The 13,852-nt window shown below is 40.3% G+C and overlaps 1 long non-coding RNA gene across 1 annotated transcript in view; it reads left to right on the forward strand.

The window, feature by feature from the left end:
• LOC131826982 (uncharacterized) overlaps positions 1 to 13,515 on the forward strand; it is a 31,339-nt gene extending 17,824 nt beyond the window's left edge. The window contains exons 5-11 of the long non-coding RNA XR_009351831.1: positions 2,440 to 2,504; positions 7,877 to 7,960; positions 8,640 to 8,717; positions 8,913 to 9,015; positions 10,397 to 10,479; positions 11,278 to 11,337; positions 11,533 to 13,515. This is a non-coding gene — a long non-coding RNA (uncharacterized LOC131826982). The remainder of the gene's footprint in view (positions 1 to 2,439; positions 2,505 to 7,876; positions 7,961 to 8,639; positions 8,718 to 8,912; positions 9,016 to 10,396; positions 10,480 to 11,277; positions 11,338 to 11,532) is intronic.
• The last annotated feature ends 337 nt before the right edge of the window (positions 13,516 to 13,852 follow it).

Consider the following 13,852-nt stretch of genomic DNA (forward strand, 5'->3'; position numbering starts at 1 on the left):
AATGGAGAGACTGTCTGTCCTGCTTTTTCCTGTTAGGATCCTGACACGTGGAGCATTGATGAACTCAGCACAACGTTGAATGGGAGCTTTTTGGCAGCTGAGACACTGGGGCTAAGCTGCAGGTCAGAGATAACACCAGTGCGGATCTCCTCCTGCACAGTTACTAGCGTGCTTTCTTCTCTCCTGAGTGCAGGAAATGGCTCATGTTAAATACGTTCACTTTTCAGTTTTCCTTTCTTCTAAAATGGAGCTTGACAGATTGGACTTTTCAGCTCCCCCTTTTTTCACCACCTCTGCTTTCTACCTCAGAAATACTCTTCAGGAAGCAGGAGTTAATCTTGGTGAGGAAACGATAAGGTGATGCTTGATTTTTCAGGGGAAAGCAGAAGGATATGGCCGCCTCGTTGCTGCACATAAACTTGTAACTCCCCACCTTGGAGGCTTTTCCCTTCCCATCTCTTCAGTACAGACCAGAAGGGGCGCGGAGTGGAGAGCTCCCTACCTAAGACAGGTGGAGGGACTGCTTCCTGGCATCACGGAGTGTTAGATGCTAAGAAGGACACATCTGGGAGGCAATGCTGATGTTTAAAGAGGGGCCTCTCCAGCATCTGTGTGGCCCTGCTCCCCACGGGCACATTGCTGCTACCACCAAAACAGTTCCGCTTTGTTTGACATGTAGCCGAGTTGTTGCAGGTTCCCAAGTCATGGAGAACAAAGAGAAACTGGCGCAAGGGTTACTCTGGTCATCTTTTGCCAGCCGTATTGAAAGAAGTGAGGCAGAAAAAAAAAATTCTGGCTTGTTTTAGTACCTGCCCTTAAATGTGGGCTGTCCAAGCTCCAATTAAAGAAAAGTTATTTGAAACGGATCTCTGTGTGGTATTGAGGAGTAACTGCGAAACTAGTAAGTGGAAACTGCCCCCGAACCAGGTCAGGTTCTGACTTGGGGTGTAAGTACATGACTTCAGTGAGGTCTGAAGGCTGCCTTTTCTCTCTGTTGAGAACTTGATGCCCTTTGAAGCAACAGGGCTACATGCGAGAAGGTGTGTCTGTGTGAGTGCGTGGGCACATAGAGGGGATGAGATAGGAAAAGGAAGACAGGGTGGGGAGAAGGGCTTGGGGAGAGGGAAAGGTTTCTGATCAAGCTTCGGTACATATCAGAAAACAAAAGGGTTGTGGGTAGAAGTGAGAGTAGCAGGTCAGCCCTAGGGCTAACACCTTGGGACAAGCAGGGTGACGCTGCCCTTTGATCTGTCACCTCTTACCAATTCCGTGCACCCATTCTGTCTCAGGAGAGCAGAGGGTAGAGCTGAGAGGGATGGAGAGAGAGTATGAGTGAGTGATCTGCGTGAGAACCAGATAAGATGGGTCAATAACCCTGAAGAGAATGATTCAGGTTTGGAACTCCATCCGAATTTGCTCTGATGCGAAGTCATGACGCGGGCCTTCCATAATAAGACGATTTTCCCATCTTCCTTATCCAATTGTACTATGTAGCCTTCATCTGTCTTGAAGTGACTGGGGCTGGGTTACTCCTGGACTTATTCTAGATCTACCTCTCTGACTACTGCTGGTGGGGGACTCCCTAGGAATTTTGAATTTCTTCAAATTGAACTTTAGAGAGAGTAGTCAGGACTGAACCGCCTCCTAAAGGATCCCAAAGAAACAGAGGGTGAGGAGTGTTCAGGGTAGTCACTGACACATTGTTGATGCTGGGGTAAATCCTCGCTATTCCTCTATGAAGAATGAAGCCAGTCGAATTTGTTGTTAAATACTCTGGCTGCGTTTTCAGCTGTAGCACTGCCTGAGGAAATTGGAGAGCTTAGAAGGGGCTCCCGTCCTAAAGGAAAGGTTTAGATTTGGTTGTGGTTTGTATCTGCTTGGTCCAGATCCAGTGTGAAGGTTTGAATTGACCTGAAACATTCTAATCCTAGACATATGTGGTCAATTGTCTTGAGGTCGAAGGTACACAACTACCCATACAATGTGATTTCCAGAACCAGGGAAATCCCATGTGTCCTCCAGCTCGCTCCCCAATTCACCATAGCACCTGCCAATGAGCTGGTATTTCTGCTGGTAGGGTGATGCCTCTGAGTAAACACGTTTTCTTGATAAATGTCTTTTTGTTGCAATTATGATCCTTAAGAGAGGCCACCTCTTATTATGTGGATAATGTTGATTTCTTCTTTACTATTCCTGTGACAACTGGAAAGGGAAAAACTGGACACAAGTAGCAGTTTTGTGAAGACTGACACAACTCCTCCGCTTCAGGACGGGTCGAGGAGGTTACACTAGGTTAGGGTCTGTTTTCCTCCAGATAATTTTGGATCAAGATAGGGAGCTAGGAGGAGTGCTTCCAGTCAGCTTCGGGGAGCAAAAAAGAGCTTAATTTGGAGTCCTTTCTTTCTTTTTGACAAGACCTTCCATTTCTGATCACCCTAGGAGAGAGATGGCTTAATCCCGTATCGTTTTGGGCTATCCAGAACCCTCGGCCTGGAAGATGGTAGGTGAGTGATCCTTGAGCATTCTCCTGCTCCAGAGGGCACATTCACACGTCGGACACTTCCATGGGCATACCTTGATTGTGGTACAAGAGGCATTGTATTTCAACATTAATTCGAAATAGGTCTCCTTGTCCTGACATCCTTCTGGGTCCTCTTGGGAAGGGCCACTCCTTTTCCTCTGTTCCTGTTCTCCCTTCTTCACATCTCGTCAGTCTGTGAGAATTGCTGCTTAAGTGATGTCCTAATTAGGGGCGCTTTTTCTTTTTCACATGGTTTGTGTGCCTCTACCCTTTCTCAGGGAGCCTCACTCCCTGTAAGAATGTGTATAGGCACATGTATATGTTGTATGTGTAGGTTTAGGCACACACACGTGTGTATGATTATTTAGTAAGAAATAAGCCCATCCCATGTGTTCTGCAATAGATTTAGGTAAGTGGTTGTTTTAAACAATGAAGACTTTTAAGTCACCAATATGCGTTCTCTCCTTTGCCCATGTAATCTTAATTCTTTAAGTTTTCTTCATCTATCATCTGATTTTTACCCTTGGCTTTTCCCCCTCGATTTTAAAAGTATATGTATTTTTATTGTTATTATTATTTCTGACTGCACTAGTTCTAAATACTTACTGTAGGATGTTTGGAAATTACAGGTGAGAATAAACTCACCCAAAATTTCACAATCTAGAGTTATCTGTTGTTACAATTTGGTTGTATCTTTCTACCTCTTGGCTTCATGGGTTTAGGTTTTGAGGATGCCTGGTCACTCTATAATTTTTTTTCTCTTTCCTTTTTCAGACTTTCAACTCTCTAAGCTCTCCTTATTCCTTTTATGTTGATGGGTCCCAAGTGGGACTGATATAGTTCTTTAGTATCTAAAGCTAGATCTGACTTGTATTCTGGGAAGGTTAGCTCACAGCCTCTACATACTATATTTTGAGCTTCTTAATATGCATTTTCCTGCTCTGAATCAGTGATTTATTTTTTGATCTTTGTTAATACTTCTTTTCAAGCTTGAAACAAAAGAAATTATCTAAAAATAACCAAAGACTGTTATCCAAGACTTTAAAGTAATGTGAGCCAATAGGTTGACACCTTTGATCCTTAGGTAAAAAGTTACAGTTCTTTTGTTGGCTTTCTGCAAAAGGAGGAAGTGGGGGCAAGTTACACAGTTGATACTATTTTATGCATTAAGGAACCTACTTTTGACAGCTAGTAAACAAGTTTCAACATTTTTCTGGGTAAAGAAGCTCACTTATTTAACATTTATTTATTGAAGTAACCTCTGTTATGTGACAGGCACTGTCCTAGGCATGGAGATTCAGCAGTAAATAGACAAAATTCACCTTTGTGGGAGCTTACTACTTAAGAAATAAGGTAGATGAACTTTTTACTTTCTATTTAAATTTCCACTTAGAGTAATTGTACTTCAGTTTCTAAATTCTGAGTTAGTTTTGAAGCAGGTGGGGAAAGAGCTCTATTATTACAATAATTCTATGTCAGATAATATCTTTCCTTCCAGAAATATCTTTTACTCATTGCTCTCCATGTTCCAGTTTTTCAGTAGACAAAAGGCCAACAAATGCAGTCAAAGATCAATTTTGACAAATTAAAATAAATATCCTTCATTTTAATATACGTTTTATTGAGGAGGGAGATTAAAAAACAAAACCAAAAAACAACCAAACAGGAGGGGCAAGAGTGGATATGTTCTTACAGCTATTTTGAGGAGTAAATATGGGAGGCAAAATTAGGAGCGGTCCGTCACTTTCAGAATAGATCTGAATACTTAAATGTATTGAGATTATGGTTTTGGCATGTAGTTAACTGGAATGGTAATGGAAAGATAACTACTAGTAGCTAGGCAGAGAAATAATCCATGAGGAAGAAAGACATAGGCCAACATTTTATTTAATTGGATTGTGTAATCCAAGGAGGCTCTACTAGAGGTGAATCTCTGAAGATACAAAGAAGTATGTAGAAACTAAGAAACAGAACAGACAATAGTTATCTCATCAAGAGACAGGGATTATACCGATAGAATTGGACAAGGTGTTTTTTTTTTGTTTGTTTGTCTGTCTGTTTTTTAAATCACAATTCAGGGTCTGCCATATAGGTAGATCATGACATGGAAATATTGAGAGTTAAATGGATGCTCCGTGGGAACTTACCCTGGATTCTGGAGTTTGTGTGTAAGAATGGAGTCTTTGTTACTTGTTTTAGAGGTTGATGAAAAAAGTATGTGTTATAACTCAACCAGGGAAAAAAGAGTGTGTATTAGAGACAAGAACTTGCACAGTTAAATAACTCAATCTGTGGAAAAGAATATAGCTGCTGATGAGTGACTGAAGACACAGACGGTCAGCTGGAAGGGTTGACCAAATTATTCACAAGTGCTGGAAAATTCAGAAGGAAAAAGGAGAGAAAAGAAGGAAGAAACGAAGGACAGAAGGGTGAACGAAGACAAAGAAAACAGAAGAACAGACAAAAACTACGGTGGGAGTATATTGGGACATAATTATTATGGGCTTTGATACTAGCTCATCTGTAGGGAAAAATGACATTCTTTGGGTAGGGTTGTATGATTTACATCTGTAATTATTGAGATGTGGGATAATAGAGGGACAAAGTTCAGGACATTATGTTTACCAGAAACTATAGGAAATCCTTGTCAGAGTAAGTGATGCTTTGTGAAGAAAGAGGTAGAGACTCCAAGTTTATCTTTTAATCGTTTTTACCCCACTTTTAGCATGCTGTCTTTAGTTTTTTAAAAACTAAGCCACAACTGATCCTTCGATTAGTTTCAAATCCACATTCTTCACCTCTATTTCTCTACTAGACTTTGTCATGTTGCAAAGCCCATCAAGATCTACCTATTCACTAAAGGGTTTTCTTCTCTTGTGAGATGAGATACAATACTATTCATAAATCTATAGAGATATGTGTGTTTTTTATTATTTACTATGGCCATGAGTGATGTCTTTCTTAACAGGTAAGATAGCAGACATAGTGTCTTCACATTTAGAAAATGTGTACAAGACACACAGCATCCATGCTTTGTCCAATAAACATTAATTGATGTAGATGAGAGAGCACATGTCACTAACAAGAACCTCCTGCCTGACTCTGGGTCTTCAGAGGCCTGAAAATTTCTGTGAACTGGAATGATGCCCCATTGTAATTCCTTCTGTTTAGGTTAAATGAAGAGATAGTTTTCTGTTTCTAAATTCCTGGTGAATTTAGCATGATATATGCATTACTTGTATTGAACAGGAAGGTTTACCAATTCAGAAAATTTAAAAATTATTTAAAATATAGACTGTATACTATACTACACAGTATTTGTGCATAATGAGCAATGTGGAATTTTAAAATAGATGAAAAGGTGTCATTTCTGCTTTAAGAAGAATCAATGTATTTGGGAAAAAGAAATGAAAATCCTTAAAATTGTTTGTTTGTTTGTTTATTTATTTATTAAAAAAAGATTTTATTTATTTATTTGACAGACAGAGATCACAAGTAGGCAGAGAGGCAGGCAGAGAAAGAGGAGGAAGCAGGCTCCCTGCTGAGCAGAGAGCCCCATGCGAGGCTCGATCCTAGGACCCTGGGATCATGACCTGAGCTGAAGGCGGAGGCTTTAACCTACTGATCCACCCAGGCGCCCCCCTAAAATTGTTTATTTTATGTTCACCTTCATTCATCAATAAATATTCATAAAATATCTACTAAATAGAAAGATCAAGAAAGCACCAGTATATTTTCTGGGAGCTTTTAATCTGATGGTTAAAGGCAACCACAGTATAGACTGTTTTTTCCCAGAAAGCCAAAGAATGCTGAAATGAAAATAACAAAAATATGGAGTACCAGAGAGTCCTTACTATGTGTCAGGGGCTATGTGATATATTTCAGGTGTGTTATCTCAATCCTTAGGACTCTGAGTTACAGGTACTCTTATGTCATCCCTTGCCTCACATATACTTTCCAGATGAATCCGCAGAGATCTATACATATTAATGAGTTACCCAGGGGCTTGCAGCTTAGCCCGAGGCAGAGGTGGGCCTGTGAACTGAGAATCTGACCCCTGAGCCTGAGACATCAACCATTATACTCCACTGCCTCCTAGGGGATGGGAGAGAGAGATCACCTCTGATTGGGGAGGGGTCAACAATGGGTTCTTGGAAAGAGGTCCCTTGATCTAGGTCTTAAAAGATTGACTGGACTGTGTGGCAGGTGGAGCTAAGGAGAGGGGGAGTCTTTCTGGAACAGTAATGGGTGGGGGGAGAGGGAGCCAAGCTCAGGGTGGGTAACACAGATCTTGGTGGGCTGTTGGGAATATGTTGCATTGGGAAGTAGGCCTGGGGGGGAGGTGGGGGTTTGGGGGGGCTGGAGGGTCTGAAAAAGAGAGGAAGGCCAAAGGATCTTGTCTCAATTCTGTAGAGCTAAGTATAAAATAGAGTAAAAGATTTAAAATAAAAATGAAAAGAATGGATATTAATAAGGCATTATCATTAGGAGAAGAGTTTTAATCAGCAAAATCTTAGAGGAGCTGGATATTAAACTAGGGTTTGAAACTGATGTAAATGGAGTAGAAAAACATGCCAGCAATCTAGAATAATGTGATTCAAATAGGACACTAGAACATAAGGAAAGCTGATAAAAGTCCATTTTTCATGTGTCCAAGGACCACTGAGGGACGAATTTGGTTAAGTGAGTCTCTACCTTTCACACCTAGAAGAAAGGGACTAATATTCCTCCCAAACATTTCCATCTGTTATGACTTACCATCTACTCATCTGTTCAAGTGAAAAAAAAAAAAGGGCAGTCATTTTTTTAAAATCCTTTTTCTTGTTTTTACTCTCAAATATATCTTGAATCTGCCCTTCTTGGATCCTTCCTTAGCCTTTGCGAGGTTTGGAAGTCTCAGTCAGATGGAGTCACTTGCTTGTCTGATATCCTCCAAAGGCTGTCTGTTGCGTTTAGAACACATTCCAAGCTCCAGGTCCTTCAGATTTCCAGGCTTACTTTATTTTGCTTTTCATTATGCTTCAGGCTTCTTGCTTCCTTTCTGTTCCTTGGAATCACCAAGCTCGTTCTCACTCTAGGGCATTTTACTCTTTTTTCTGTTTTTCTTTTTCTTTTTGTTTTTTGACTGGCTCTTCTAACAGAATATCAGCTCAAATATCTTAGTCTTTGAGAGCCCTTCTCTGGACAACCAACCTGAAATGTTATAACCATGACTATTTTCTTCCCTCACTTGTTATGAAGGTCACTATTTTCAAATTAGTCTGTGTGTCTCCATCCAATTTTTTTTTCTTTGTATTTCTTATAACTTCCCAAAGTTATTTAAGACAATCTCCATCTTTGTCTGTTTCTCTCCAGGAGAATTTTGGCTTCAGAGAACGGGACTGGCTTTGTCTTCTCCAGTGCTACAAACTCAGTGCCTAGCAAAGTGCTTTGAATGTAGTAGGTGCTCAATAAATACTTGTTAAATAGATGAAGAATGAATGAAAAGAATGGGAATGAGGATGGCTTGAGTAATGGGGAGAAACTTAGGTTTTATCCAGTAAGTGAGGTAGATTGTGGACTAAATTATGCGGCTATATTTTCTAATTATGTTCCATTTCAACAATTGACCAAGTCGCTTTCTTCTTTGCATACCAGCTAACCGAGGGTGGTTAGGTAGACGAAAAGCATTTTGTGTTGTGGGGTGGGGGAGTGAGGGGGACAAACCTGAGATTTAAAAGGAGAAGAAAGTGGTGTTAGTTAGTCCACAGGGTGGGTGAGAGCTCAACTGGAATGCTCTTTGGAATCCAGGCAACTCAGTGACAGTAACACTCTCATACAAGTGTTAGGGAAATCAGAAGAGATGAGTCTGTGACATGTGCAATCACTCTTGATGGGTTTGATTTTTCAACAGTATTTTGTGGTGACATTTAAATTTGAATGGGAAATGACCTCCTTGTTCCCAGTTCCTTTTCTAGTCAGTTTGGGATTGCTCCTACAACAAATATTGGTATGTTTTGTCCAGTAGAGTTCTCCAGTATCTTAACAGATGGGGTTTACAGGTTTATTTTCTAGCAGAAATAGTGACTTCAAGACAAGAAGGAGGTTGTAGGAACTATTTATTTTTACTTTTTAAAAGGAATACCTTCCTGGCAAATAAGCGAGTATGTAAGCAAGCAGACTCAACAGCTTTCTTGGAAGGAGTCAGCCGCTGCAGGTATGGGAGAATTCCTTTGGCCAGCCTTTGCCTCCCTGTGCATTTCTCACACTTGTGTTGGCACAGTTGGTGGAGTTTATTATTAGCGGTGTGTCCTACAAGCTATTCATTCATGGAATATGGCCCCGGGAGAGGAATCTGTGTGAAATAAAAGCGTCATCGTTTTTTTTTTTTTTTTTTTTCCCATTGGCTTAGGGGGCATCTCGCATAATGGAAGAACATCCTTAAATAGAAAAATCTCGATTCAGGAAAATTTAAAAAAAAAAAAAGAAAAGAAAAGAAAAGAAAGAAAGAAAAGGTGAGACGAGAGAGATGTTCTCAATGGAATCAGCTTGGAACTGAAAAATTAAGATTTTGTTTTGTGCAATGCTAGTTGCCTTGCCAGTCTCAAGCTGGCACTGTGGGCTTGCTGTAGCTGCTGAGTCTGAGCTGAGGAGAGGAGACAGTTTGCTTCGGTTTCATTGCTCAGCCTCACCATGCGTCTCAATATGTTTTTGATTTCGTATTTTAAAAATAAGGTGAATGATCTCAAAAGGAAATCATAGCAGGCGATTTTATTCTTTGCTTTTTCTAATGGACAATTAAAAAGCAATCCTGGTCCTATTCCAGGGATTTTCTCATTTCTTAGTACAACTGTAATTTAGGCACGTATAATAGCGCAATGGTATTATTAGATATTATCATGTTTATTTTATTCATGAAAATGTGTGACACACCTTATTTGTATTCTTTTTGAGGAAATGTCCTGGAATGGGTTTTTGTCCCAGCTCCTTTTTGTGCCTGTAAGAAGGTGTGTGTTGGAATTTCTGTTCCTAGGAATAAGAATAGTATTTCTTTTGGTGGGGGGAAGCATAATGATTTTGAGCTTTGAGGAGTTTCAATGGGTTATTGTTGCTTGTTTTTTTCTTTTCTTTTTTAACAAGACTCCAGACCACCAAGTCCTACCATGACACACACTTCCTATCTGCAATGGCAGATATTTATATTTCAAATGAAATAAAAATTATAATTAATTTTCTTTTGAAAGTTTTTTTTTGAATTTTGTTTTTTTAAGATCTATGAGGCAATTGGAGATACCCCAGGCTATCACAAAACTAGGGCTCGGAATCACTGCTTTAGTGATTAGCACTTTGTAAGCCTTCAAAAAATATTAAAACCAGGATAGATTGTCTAATTTCTTGTGGGTGGATTCACTTTAGTATAATGTAATGTGTTAACAAATGCTCAGAGAGGAGGTTGTGGATCCAGAAAGATGGCTTTTGTAGAAGGCTTTTATCCAAATTAATTCAAAGAATAACAGGAACAGTTGTGTATTGGGGCAGAAGGAATAAGGTGACTCAATTAAATGATAGAGAAATCTCCAGGAAAAAAATTGTCTCATGTCAACCCAATACTAACAATAAAATTCTCATTACTGAAATCGATAATCCTGTAATAAATGCATAATAACTTCAAAAAGGATTCTTTTATTAAGTATTTTTTGTATGATTGGCTATGCACCAAATATTGAAATCAAATACTGCTTTGCTTTACTTTAAGAATGATAAAATTCCCTACCATGTCTCTAAAGAGAATCTTAAATGAGAAGCTTCAAAAGCGTAATTTGCAAATAAATTCACCTGCTGAATTTGCGCCCGAAACTCCTATATTTACCTAATTCATTTTTGGCTTTTGCTTAGCTCTAGCCATGGTGACACTGTGAGAAATGAATGTCAAGTTCTCCTGGGTTGCTAGAATGTTTGCACAAGGCAGCAGTGAAGAAGTAAGGGCAGTGCAAGCCTCAGGGTTTGGGTCCCACTTGGCTGGGGGTCTTGGGGGTGTTGGTCTTCTGCAAAGCTCGAAGAACCAGTGTGTGGTCTGGCTAATGGGTACTGCTAGCCTGTTGCCACTTCATGGATCTGGAAAGACATTTCAGTCCTTCTCCACATTTGGAGCTGGGCATAGAGCACTTGGTAGCTCTGGATTGGCAGAGTTCAGGATCTGTGTACTTGATACCAAAACCGAGCTCAGCTGTGTAGCTTTCTGAGCTAGATTAAGGACATTTTCATAGTGTTCACCGATACACAACTGTATCTGCAGTTTGAGAAGAAATTTGAGTAACTTAGGAAACATTCTGGGAGAGAATATGCTGCCCTGAGAACACTTCTGTTTTTTTGGCAGTGGCGTCTGTTTTGAGCTTCCTGAACTTTTTTTTGCCTGGTGTTCTGCAGGGAATTTTGTATTCCAGAAGATAGGCCAGGCTGCCTTCCGGGGTCTGAAACTTCTAGAAGGTGCTCGGATAGAATAGAGACTTCCCCAGCCTGTTTTCAGGAGATAATTTCCCCTCACCTGGTGGTGGGTTTGTGTCTGGTTAACATTACAGTTGTTCTGCATATATTTTCCCTAGAACGTCTCCTGTGCAATCAGGGTCGTTACTTCCTTTAAAAGAGGATATCCATCATATCTCAATAAACCTAAAAAGAGTGAGAGTGCAGGAGAGGGGTGACTGATATTATTTGGAGAAGGATCGCTCTCATTTTTACCTTTCTCTATGTCTACCGGCTTGACCTATACCACTAAGACAAGGGAGGAGACTCCGCATGCCCATGAAGATGCTGTGGTCCTGAAGGTGCCGGCCTTGGTACGCTTTCCCTTCGTTCATTTTTTTCTTACTGTGGTTAAATTCTTATTCATGTAGTTTACCTCTCAGCTCTCTTAGTTTTGCCTTTATATTGCATATGTTACGGTTTGCTTGGAATGTAAAATATGCTTCAAACTTGAGAGACAGCGATGCTAGGTAAGTTCATGAACTATAATGCCTTCTTTCCTCTTCCAGAATTATGTAGAAGGGAGTGATGGAGCTTTTTGGATTGGTCCCATTCTGCTTTGGGCTACTGTGGCTTTCAGTGTGCGGTTCAGTTCATTGGCACCAGATACCGAAGAAACGAAGGTCAAGGGTGTGAGCCTCACTTGGGCCAGGAGGCTGCGTACTTTTCCAACAGGTTGTGTGGCGATTCAGTCTGGTCACGGTAGAAATGCTGGCCTGAAAGGGGGCTGGTGAACATGTGAGTGATTGGGTGAAAAGCCAGCCCCATTCCCGGAAAAGCAAAGCCGGAGCCCTACTGTCATTTTTCCAACTGGAGAGAATGTACCACTTAAAATGTGAGCTTGTTACTCAACCTCCCTGTGTCTCTGTGTCCTCATCTGGAGAATGGAGATAAGATTTGCTTGCTTTCTACCTCACCAGGATCTGAGAAGATTAGATAATGGCTATAAAGTCCTTCTACAAAGGTATGAGCATTATCATAAACAAGGAGATTAGTCAACAAATAAAGAAAAAATTTTCTTAAAGGACCTCCCAAAGTGTGTTACCTAATCATTTTTTGATTCAATATCAGTAGTTTGCAGTCTCCCCCCCCACCCCTTTCGAATTTGGTTTAGCTGCAAAAAGTTAGGTGTGAATGTTTGACCTTTCTAGTTGTTTAGAAGGTGAAAACATTGTTTGATAGCAAAAATGTCTATTAATCAAAACAAAGTGGGCTTTGAATCCGACACAGGTTTTCTTTGAAAAAGGAGGTGAGGGCAAGCGTCTCTAGGAACATACATGCCACTGAGGAATATTTGCATGCATTTGATCTGCAAGCGCGCTTCGGTGATTTTCACAGTCTACCTTGGAGTTTAAGTTGTCGCCGTCGCTCAGCGGCACCATCCTCTCTCTCCAGCTTTATTATGGCACACAGCGACAACTTCATTTTTAGCATTAAAAAAAAAATCCTCTTCACTTAATTCAGACAGTGACCTGCAGGCCTCATTCTGACTGAAGGAGCCATTCAGAATACTTGCAGACAAAAGCAGGGCTTTTTCCTAGCAACCAGATCAAAGCCAAATCTCCCAGAATAGCTCCCTCCCAGGTTTTCTTTGGCGCATAGGTTCACAAGGCTCGTGGTATCCAGTTCAAACTACTCTTTCAAACTGAAATGGAAAGGAAAACTCCTGAGGAATTTTCGCAGACTCTGAAAACTGGCGAGCGTTGCGAGGGCACTTAATCTTGGGAGAACACGGTGGTCATTTGGAGCATCCCTAACTTTGTTATCGCCGCATCTGCATGAACATTCTGTCGGACTTCCACAGAATGAGGTCTCTGTTTCCTTTCTGCCAGTACCTAATATCAGCTATGCCCAGGAGCCGGCTGATGAAGACTTCCTGTTTGTTTTGAGTCACTGTTAGAGTGATAAATATACTTTAGCTTTCTGCTTCAAGAGGAAAGAAACCAGCTGCCCTGAACTACAGAGAAAAATGCAGAAATTCCACTGAATGGCCCTGTTATCATGGAGCTTCAAGGGCAGCATCAAAATGAAAACTATAAGCCAGGGCAAAGTAAATAATTTCCATATTAAAGCATCGTGCTGCATGCTTGGACCTAAGTTGTTTGTCTTTAATCATTTAGGCGAGCGTTGCATTTTTCACTCTTCTAAGGCCAACTCAGCGATGTTTAGAGATTTTTGAAAATGTAAACTTACGCTACAGAATAATGGTGAGCTATATAAATAAACAATTATAGTTGTGGTTTTTTGATCTGACCACAAGCTTTTAATGCCATTTTTGCATGAGCATATAATGCTTCTGGATAAATGATAATGTTTATATTGTCAGTGGCATCTACTGTTGTACTGAGTCATTTACATATGTGATTATTTGGATATAGAGTAATGCAAGAACAAAAGAACACTATAAAATGATTGAAAACAAGACCAACAGGAAATCCTTTATAGCTTAAATAGCACTTCTTAAATAAAGCCATGGAGTTTTTGTGTTTTGATTTTGTTTTTGTCCTTTTATTTTGAACAGGTTTTGGATTTAATGACTCGAATGTCCTTTGAGTGGAATTTCTTAACTGTGGTCTGAAGGGTGGTGAATTTAGGAAGCCTTATTGATCTGAGTGTCTTAACTGCTGCTTTCTGGCTTTTGTCTGTCTGTCTGTTTTTTAAGCTCAGTATAGACTTGACTTCCAGAAGGCATTAATTGGAAAAGACGGCAACAACTTGGATGTGCTTAGAGTGAGAATGAATTGCTTATTTCCTCCCAATAGCTATGGTCTCTCCCAACAATTTCTAATAGTAAAGGAAGAATACACAGTCATGTACAAGAAGTCTTTT

The sequence above is a fragment of the Mustela lutreola genome, chromosome 3 (genome assembly GCF_030435805.1).
Source record: "Mustela lutreola isolate mMusLut2 chromosome 3, mMusLut2.pri, whole genome shotgun sequence".
Taxonomy (NCBI): Eukaryota; Metazoa; Chordata; class Mammalia; order Carnivora; family Mustelidae; genus Mustela; species Mustela lutreola.